We start from the raw sequence: 9308 nt of genomic DNA, 5'->3' as shown, positions 1-9308 counted from the left end.
GATCTATATTAATATTTTACGAAAACGCTGTAAACATATTATAATTATGAAAAAAGTTACAACTCTAACAGTTATGTTATATTTAGATGGATAATATGTGAAATATTTGTTTTAAATGTTTAGGAGAATTGATTAGTTCTGCACGTGAATTACGGGGATTTCGTGTTTACTGTAGGCTACACTCGTAAACATGACTTCATCATGCATGTCCAGTAAAAAAATGACCCAGTGGTTTATTATAATCGGGACACATAGACAAAACATTCAGCTTTTGATAGAAATTCATTTTTTTCTCCATTCCATTGTTTACACACCACACGTGCTGATTTAGGCTGTACAGGATAGCTTTGGTCATTTTTTTTCATAATTAGTTTAAAATCCACATCTAAACAAACTTCCCAAGATTTTTTGCTAGATCTAAGAATCAGAATAATAACGTATTAAGGTTTAGCAGTAGATCTATATCACAAAACAAAAGATTTTTTAGTAAATGAACAGCATCTTGACATGCAACTTAAATCTGTCCATGTTTTACAGTTTTACTAAAAATGAGTTGTCCCCCTTTAAATAAGAATGCCATTTGTAAAGAAATAAATGTAAACAATCGTCAAATACAATACACTCGCACGATGTTGCAAATGCATCAAAACGAAGACATGTAACAGCTTTTTAAAAATGGTGAGTTTTTAAAGGCGCTGAACTGTCCAGTGGCCCCTTCATGCAGCCCCTCCTTCCCGGAATCGTGGAGGTAATATAGAGATGGAGTGCGGATGGAGTGAAGATAGATCTAATTCGCGCCTCCTTATGTTCTACAAAATAGTAAATGGTTTGGTTGCTGTACCACTTCCTCCCTATGTCAGCCCCCATCCCGTCAAACAAGACATATGCATCCCCACTCCTATACTCCGATCCTCACTCCCTGTAATCTTTCTTTCCAGCCACCACAGTGCTTTGGAATTCCCTTCCAGTACAACTTGTGCAAGCCCCCACCCTGAACCAGTTTAAGCAGGGTGTGACCAAACTTGAACACAATGCTTAACATGACAGACCTGTTTTTAAACTGCTTTTATCTGTAAATCCTATCAACTGTATTCATGCTTGCAATACACATCGTGTATTACTTTTATCCTCCTATCCAATTTACTTTTAAACTTCTTATAAAGGCGCGCAGCTGCACATAATACTCGCAAAGAGGAGTGCTGCAGTATAAATAGATAGATAGAGATAATTGGTGCTAATTATTTATTATACCACATGTTTCTTGATGAGCTCCTTTCAGAATCCTACGAGAGATATCAGCACAGACACCGAATTTTTACACGTAATTATTAATGTAATCCTTTGAACACACTAAGTGGCATCGCGGTTTTATCGTAAATCAAGAGATGCATCAAAATTTCAACAAAACGGTAGTTGTGGGTGACATATGCGCACATGTCATATTTTGAAACTAAATACTACAAAGAATGCGCACTGGGGGCACTGGCACTAGAACCGCAGATTTAGCTTTGAGTGGTCTATTTTCATAAATAAATGCTTTATTTTTCAGTTTATATAAAAAAATATCAAAGAAATGGTGCCTTCTTATTTATTACGTCCCATCCTCTGTTCTTAAATATTTTAATATAATTAAGTTTGTTTTTTTTTTCGTTTTTTTTTATGCCCCAAAAGGCAGGCATATTAGTTTTCAACTGTCCATCCATTAGTTCGTTCGTTCGTTCGTTCGTTCGTCACAATGTTAACTTTTTGCATGAAGGCACTTTACTCACAAACCACTGCACCCAGGACCTTCAAACCTCACTTGCTGTTAGTACTTATTAAGTACATGACCCCTACTGATTTTGGGGTCACCAGGTCAAAGGTCAAGGTCACAGGGGCCAATGTTAACATTTTGCATGAAGGCACTTTACTCGCGAACCACTGCACCCAGGACCTTCAAACTTCACATGCTGTTAGTACTTATTGAGTTCACGACCCCTACTGACTTTGGGTCACCAGGTCAAAGGTCAAGGTCACAGGGGCCAATGTTAACTTTTTGCATGAAGGCACTTTACTCGCGAACATCTGCACCCAGGACCTTCAAACTTCACATGCTCATAGTACTTATTGAGTATAAGACCCCTATTGACTTTGAGGTCACCAGGTCAAAGGTTAAGGTCACCAGGTCAAAGGTCAAGGCGCTGCGGGGGCATTTGTCACTATTAGTGACAGCTCTTGTTTTTTTCTTTAAAATATGTGCCTTGTACTGTACAAACGTTGACTGATGATACATGCGACCACTTTGTCATTTACAAAATTTTGCTTATAGTATTATATTGAAACATTCCGAAAAATGTTCATAAAAAACACCCTCTTCCTCAGTAATTTTGGATAAATATTTTGTTTTTATGGCATATTGTATGATAATGCATTTTATTTTTAGAATTCTGGGAGTTCAATGGTCACAAGTACAAACTGCACTGAGAAATGGGAATGGACATGTGAGTGTGTTGATGACAATATAGGTCACAGGTCCAGTGGTTAAAGCATCCGCCTCGTGATCGGGAGGTCAAAGGTTCGAGCCCCATGGAGAGCGTTTGTCTGGGGAATGTTTGTCATGGGACTCATTCTGAAAAGGCCTGTTCGTGAACAGCAAGCTAGATAAATGAATGGTTACCGACTTCTATCCGCCTAGCCCCTGGCTTAGTAGTAGGAGTTGGGAGGTAATTGGTACGCACAATAAAGGTGTCTCATAAGCCACGTGGGGTGACACTATAATAAATAAGACCTTTTTAGGAAAATATGCTTGCATTTTAACACAACTTTCACTCTGTTTTTGTTACACGTTTCATTAAATAAAAGTAAGTGACATACATTTATATTGTGTATTTTTGTTTTGAATCTGTTTGAAATTTTGTAGTCATCTGAATAAACAAATTACTGAAATAAATTTGAGGTGTGTTCAATGGAAACTAGGAGAGTGAACAAAATCTTTGGAATATTCCTAAATTTACAAATATCTGAACTTAAAGTTGCAGCCTCAGTAACTGTAAGGAATTCTTAAAGTTCATCTTTTTAGCCCATGTTGAATTGGTTGGTAAATTTTGAAAAAAATCTTTTTTAATATGTTTTAGTAGACAGAAAAGAAAATGAACCCCCGACTTTTCTTTGACATAATTATGTTGTTTGCAAATTGTATGTAGTAAATGAACTTGTGTAAAGTTACATTAACTGATTTGGACCAAGGGAAGTAACTCCCATAATGTTGCAGGGTCTTATCTCCCGTACCGTATGTAATTTTATGTTTCATTTCAGATGCCCACCACTTAGCATCAAACTGTCGGCTGGTAAGAGATGCTGCCAAACCCTGCTTTAAAATCCCGACCTGTAGCCCCACACCATCTCCGCTAACAACAAAGGGACCAGGACTTCTGCCCATGACTACAGTACCAACACAGAGACCACAAAGTAATGCATCGGCAAAAATTCCTATGATATTGTAATTAAAATCATTCCAGAACTACTTTCTTATAAACATTAATTGTAATTACAAACTTGGTAAAACTTTTTGAATTGGCAATAAGATAATATTTTTATAAAAGTCATGTTTACTTACAAAACAGTATCTTCAGTTGTTTCAGAAGTGTGTTTACATGCGTAATGGCAAGTTTGTGTTTCTCATTTAGTCAATTGAACATATAGTCAAGATTGACATTATATGATGTAATAAGAATTATTGGCCTTTTTCATCCCCTGCCATGAGTGTTGCGGGGGTTATAGGAATGGTCTCCATCTGTCCTTCTGTCCATCCGTTCGTCTGTAACACTTCTGTGTCTGCTCCATATCTCCTAAACCCCTTGAAGGATTTTCTTGAAACTTGAGTCAAATGGTCAACTCAAGACAATGTGCAGAACTCAAGAGTCAGCCATGTTGGCTCAAGGTCAAGGTCACAGCTCAAGTTCATAGGTTTTAGCCTTCCATTTCGTGTGTGCTCTGTATCTCCTAAACCCCTTGAAGGAATTTTATAAAACTTGGGTCAAATGGTTACCTCATCAAGACAATGTGCAGAGCTTATGATTCAGCTGTGGTGGCCCAAGGTCAGGGTCACAACTTAGGGTCAAAGGTTTGAGCCTTCCATTTTGCTCTGTATCTCCTAAACCCCATGAAGGATTTCATGAAACTTTGGTCAAATGATTACCTTATCAAGACGATGTGCAGAACTCATGAGTCAGCCATGTTGGTTCAAGTTCAAGGTCACAACTTGGGGTCAAAGGTTTGAGCTTTCCATTTTTTGTCTGCTCTGTATCTTCTAAACCCCTTGAAGGATTTTCATGAAACTTGGGTCAAATGATAACCTTATCAAGATGATGTGCAGAACTCATGAGTCAGTCATGTTGGCTCAAGGTCAAGGCCACAACTTAGGATCAATGGTTTGAGCCTTCCATTTTGTGTTCACTCTGTATCTCCTAAACCTCTTAAAGGATTTTCATCATACTTGGATCAAATGATCACCTTATCAAGAACTCATGATTCAGCTATGTCAACTCAAGGTCAAGGTCACAACTCGAGGTCAAAGGTTTGAGCTCTCTGTCTCCTAAACCCCTTGAAGGATTTTCATGAAACAAGGTCATAGCTCAAGGTCAAAGGTTTACCCTTTCACTATCCATAACAGTGGAGGGGGACTTAGCTGTCTTTCAGACTGCCATGTATATAAATAAATGTCAGAGACTTATTGTAATATATATGAAAAATTGTGATGGTGTTGTATGTGACATTAGTTGACAGACATGTGCAGTTATGATATTTAATAATTTCTATGATCAGTTTGTTTATCAGTTGTACCAGTTTTCCAGCTCTGCCTGCAGAATGTACGTTGGTACCTAGCCCAAGTGGCACATTATGCTGCAAGGAACCAAACTGCATTTTTAGCTTTTATCTGGTGTTCCTTGAATTGGTACTGACCAAGTATGAGTATTGTTGTCATTGTTTATCCTATGCAACAATATTGTTTCATATTTATTATAAAAAAAATTACTATTTTTCTTTTTCAAAGTATTTATGCAAATATTTTTCTACAATTTCAGTTGTTAAATAAAAACAGTATCAAAAACATTATCAAATTTAAAAACATACTTTTCAATTATAATTTGATACCGTGAATTTTTGTTCTTTTTTACATCTGGGTACTTGAAAATCAAATCCTGGTAGAAACAGCAAAAGAAATATCTGGTAAAAATATGTGACTTGCATATTTAGTGAATACATTTAACAATTTGTGTTTTAGATGTAACATAAACGATGTTCCACCTGGATGTACACTGATGACAGATCCAAGAGACCCATTCTGCAAAGTACCAGATTGTAACATAGCTCAGAGCAGATTTACTTTGCCTGTTCATTTTAAGTATAGTGTACCATTTCGTATTAAGTTTGTTGTCTTTCTTCCTGTAATTCCTTAAAAGGTAATGTAACAAAAAAAGTCATTAGTACCTATTGTATTCATTGGGGGCTAATTTTTGTGGATTTCCTTTTTGGGTCAGTCCATGAAATTCAGTCCTAAACAATTCAAAGCCCTGAGAGGACTGTAGGGAAGCGTAACTGAACTGTTGTATGCATTTTAATCGAGAAGCCAGGCAAGAAAAGATTTCATTATTTTGCAATATTTCACTAAATGCTTCCAGTCTTTTTGTACTCATTGAACCCAAAAAGTAATCCACATCAAGACCAAAGTCCACGCGACCACGGGCTGACACTCACCCTAATGTGCTGACTGGGCAGGCATATGGAGAAAGATAGTAACGGCATTTGTAACTGAAATTTCACCAATGTCGGTATACGTAGTTTGGTGACTTTGGGAAGGCTAGGCTTCCCAAAAAACATGTTAAAAAATTAAAAATTTACAAAATTTCTTTCCCCTCAAAATAGCAGTTTTGGCCAACTCCACAAAATTTTAAGGCCATGTGATTAAATGATTCACTCTACGTGTAGTTGATTAACCAATTTTCTTTTTGGTAAAGAATCTGAGTACAAGAACCTTTCCCTAGTATCTGTACAGTAGATTCCCTAACACATGAAATGTATAATTTTGTTTGTGATAAAAATTAAAGAAAGGTTTAATTTTACAGGACCAGTTTCTCCATACTAGTGGCCAAAACCTCTTTCACCGGGAACAGGACCAACTCCTCCATACGTTGTGACAAACACCCTGTCACTGACATAATCTGGACCCCCTACACCAGTTTCTGTTACTGGGAAGTTTCATGTGTACTTGGTTGCTGGAAACAAGTAAGTTACATGAGCCCTTCTTTCATAGAGAATGTCTTCTATACACAGAGAAATATAAACTTCTAATTAGAATTTTACCCCTCAAGATAAAAAGAAAATTTTAGTTCTATGAAGCTTTTGGTTTAGAGAATTAATTTTCTCAGAAAGAACTTTTTCCACAATAAGACAGCTTTTTTTTTGAAAAAAATGATGAATTATTGTCATCACTTGGTCGGTGTCAGCGTCTACGTCGGCGTTGCCTGGTTAAGTTTTATGTTTAGGTCAGCTTTGCTCCTAAACTATCAAAGCTATTGCTTTGAAACTTGCAACACTTGTTCACTATCATAAGCTGACCCTGTACAGCAAGAAACATAACTCCATCCTGCTTTTTGCAAGATTTATGGCCCCTTTTGTACTTAGAAAATATCAGATTTCTTGGTTAAGTTTTATGTTTAGGTCAACTTTTCTCCTAAACTATCAAAGCTATTGCTTTGAAACTTGCAACACTTGTTCACCATCATAAGCTGACCCTGTTCATCAAGAAACATAACTCCATCCTGCATTTTGCAAGATTTATGGCCCATTTTTGGATTTAGAAAGTATCAGATTTCTTGGTTAAGTTTTATGTTTAGGTCAACTTTTTCTCTTACACTATCAGAGCTATTGCTTTGAAACTTGCAACTATTGTTCACCATCATAAGCTGACCCTGTACAGCAAGAAACATAACTCCATCCTGCTATTTGCAATAATTATTGCCCCTTTTGGACTTAGAAAATCAGTTTTCTTGGTTGAGTATTATGTTTAAGTCAGCTTTTCTCATAAACTATCAAAGCTATTGCTTTAAAACTTGCAACAGTTTTTCACCATCATAAGCGGACGCTGTACATCAAGAAACATAACTCTATCCTGCTTTTTGCAAGAATGCTGGCCCTTTTTAGACTTAGAAAATCATGGGTAGGACAATATTTCTATTATACAAAAACATCAGATGAGCATCAGCACCCGCAAGGCGGTGCTCTTGTTTAGCTCACCTGTCACGAAGTGACAAAGTGAGCTATTGTCAGTCATGCATAGCGAGTCCTCAGTTGGCATCGTCCGTCAGCAATTTCTAAAAAAATCTTCTTCTTGAAAACCACTGGGCAGAATTACACCAAACTTCACAGGAATGATCCTTTGATGGCCCCCTTTCAAAATTATTCAAAGAATTGAATTCCATGCGGAACTCTGGTTGCCATGGCAACCGAAAGGAAAAACTTTAAAAATCTTCTTCTTAAAAACCAGAAGCCCTAGAGCTTAGATATTTGGTGTGAAGCATTGCCTAGTGGACCTCTATCAAATTTGTTCAAATTATGACCCTGGGCTCAAAATTGATCCCGCCCCAGGGGTCACTTGATTTTACATAGGAAAATCTTAAAAAATCTTCTTCTCAAAAACCAGAAGCCCTAGAGCTTATGTATTTGACATGTAGCATTGACTAGTGGACCTCTACTAAAGTTGTTCAAATCATGACCCCGGGGTCAAAATTGCCCCTGCCCCAGGGGTCACTTGATTTTACATAGGAAAATCTTCAAAAACTTTCTAAAAATAAACCAGAAGGCCTAGATCTTAGATATTTGACATGTAGCATTGCCTAGTAGACTTCTACAAAATTTGTTCAAATCATGACACCCCCCACCCCCCACCCCCGGGTCAAATTGACCCTGCCCTATGGTGTTACTTGATTGTACGTAGAAAAATCTTCAAAATTTTCTAAAAATAAAAGAAGGCCTAGAGCATAGATATTTCATATGTAACATTGCCTAGTGCCTAGTAGACTTCTACAAACTTTGTTCAAATCATGACCCCGGGGTGAAATTGGCCCCACCCCAGGGATTACTTGATTGTACATCGGAAAATCTTCCAAAAAATTTCTAGAAATCATCAGTTTGACATTTGAAACATGTATCTCATATTACTCAGGTGAGCGATCCAGGGTCATCATGACCCTCTTGTTTTCAATTACCCAGTTTTGAAAATATCATTCAAAATTGACCGTCAGGGTTGTCATTAATAATCAAGTACATATAATCCTGTAATCTAAATACAGTAACAAGAATAAAATGTGAAATTTCCTCTTTTGAGGTGCATAATGACACTATTTTGTGAGAAACAATATGTGGATTTTAACATTGGTCTTTTACATTTTCAAATATAGTTCAGAACATTGTAAGTGTATAATAATAATAATAATAATAAAGTCTTTATTTAACGAGGCAACACAGTTGGGTGTACCCAGTCTTCCCTGTGAGCCTCAGATGTACATATATACAGTAAACACAAATTAACAAATTAAAGTAAACAAAGTCATGAAGGGATTATAATGCAAAATAGCATATATAAGAGGATTACATGAAATTTACATAAGGAAGGTAATAGAATAAACAACATGGTTTTATGTAAAGTTACACTGAAAGCAAAAGTAATGAAACAAACAATATACAATTATTTGTTAATTATTTATAGTTTTAAATAAGTACTCTGATATCAAAAAATATCATAGCTCACATGCGGTTGATAGATGTTGTTGCCCACTAGAGAACCACCATTTTAAATAATTGCTTTTGAATGTGTTCAGGTTTGTTGATGTTCTTATATGATAAGGAAGTGAGTTCCATAATTTTGCACCAGAGTATGCCAGTGATTTTCTGCAGAATTCAAGTCGAGGTTTTGGAACTAAAAGTAGTCTTTGATCATACGATCTCAATGACCTATTTTCAGTATATTTAAATAGTTGCTTCATGTAACTAGGGAGATGGTTGTTAAGAGACTTGTATACTAATATGGCTTTTTTATAATTAGCTCTATCTTGAAATTTCATCCAGTTAAGTTGAATAAATAAATCATCTGTTGGTGTGTCAATGTCTTTATCTAAAATAACACAAGCTGCACGTTTTTGGAATTTGTACATGTCATTCAAAAGCTCAGTGTTACAGTTTCCCCAAATAGTGCAACAGTAATCTAGATGAGGAAGAATGTATGCATTGAAGAACATTTTTCTAGTATGGAGATTTAAAAATTGTTTAAT

The 9308-nt window shown here is 36.3% G+C and overlaps 1 long non-coding RNA gene across 1 annotated transcript; it reads left to right on the top strand.

The window, feature by feature from the left end:
- The first annotated feature begins 597 nt into the window (after positions 1-597).
- LOC123543194 (uncharacterized) lies at positions 598-4080 on the top strand. The gene is made up of 3 exons (XR_006684903.2): positions 598-678; positions 2423-2709; positions 3295-4080. It is a non-coding gene; the product is annotated as an uncharacterized LOC123543194 (long non-coding RNA).
- The last annotated feature ends 5228 nt before the right edge of the window (positions 4081-9308 follow it).

Source organism: Mercenaria mercenaria, chromosome 19, assembly GCF_021730395.1.
Source record: "Mercenaria mercenaria strain notata chromosome 19, MADL_Memer_1, whole genome shotgun sequence".
NCBI lineage: Eukaryota > Metazoa > Mollusca > Bivalvia > Venerida > Veneridae > Mercenaria > Mercenaria mercenaria.
This window is presented reverse-complemented; position numbering and strand designations above follow the sequence as displayed.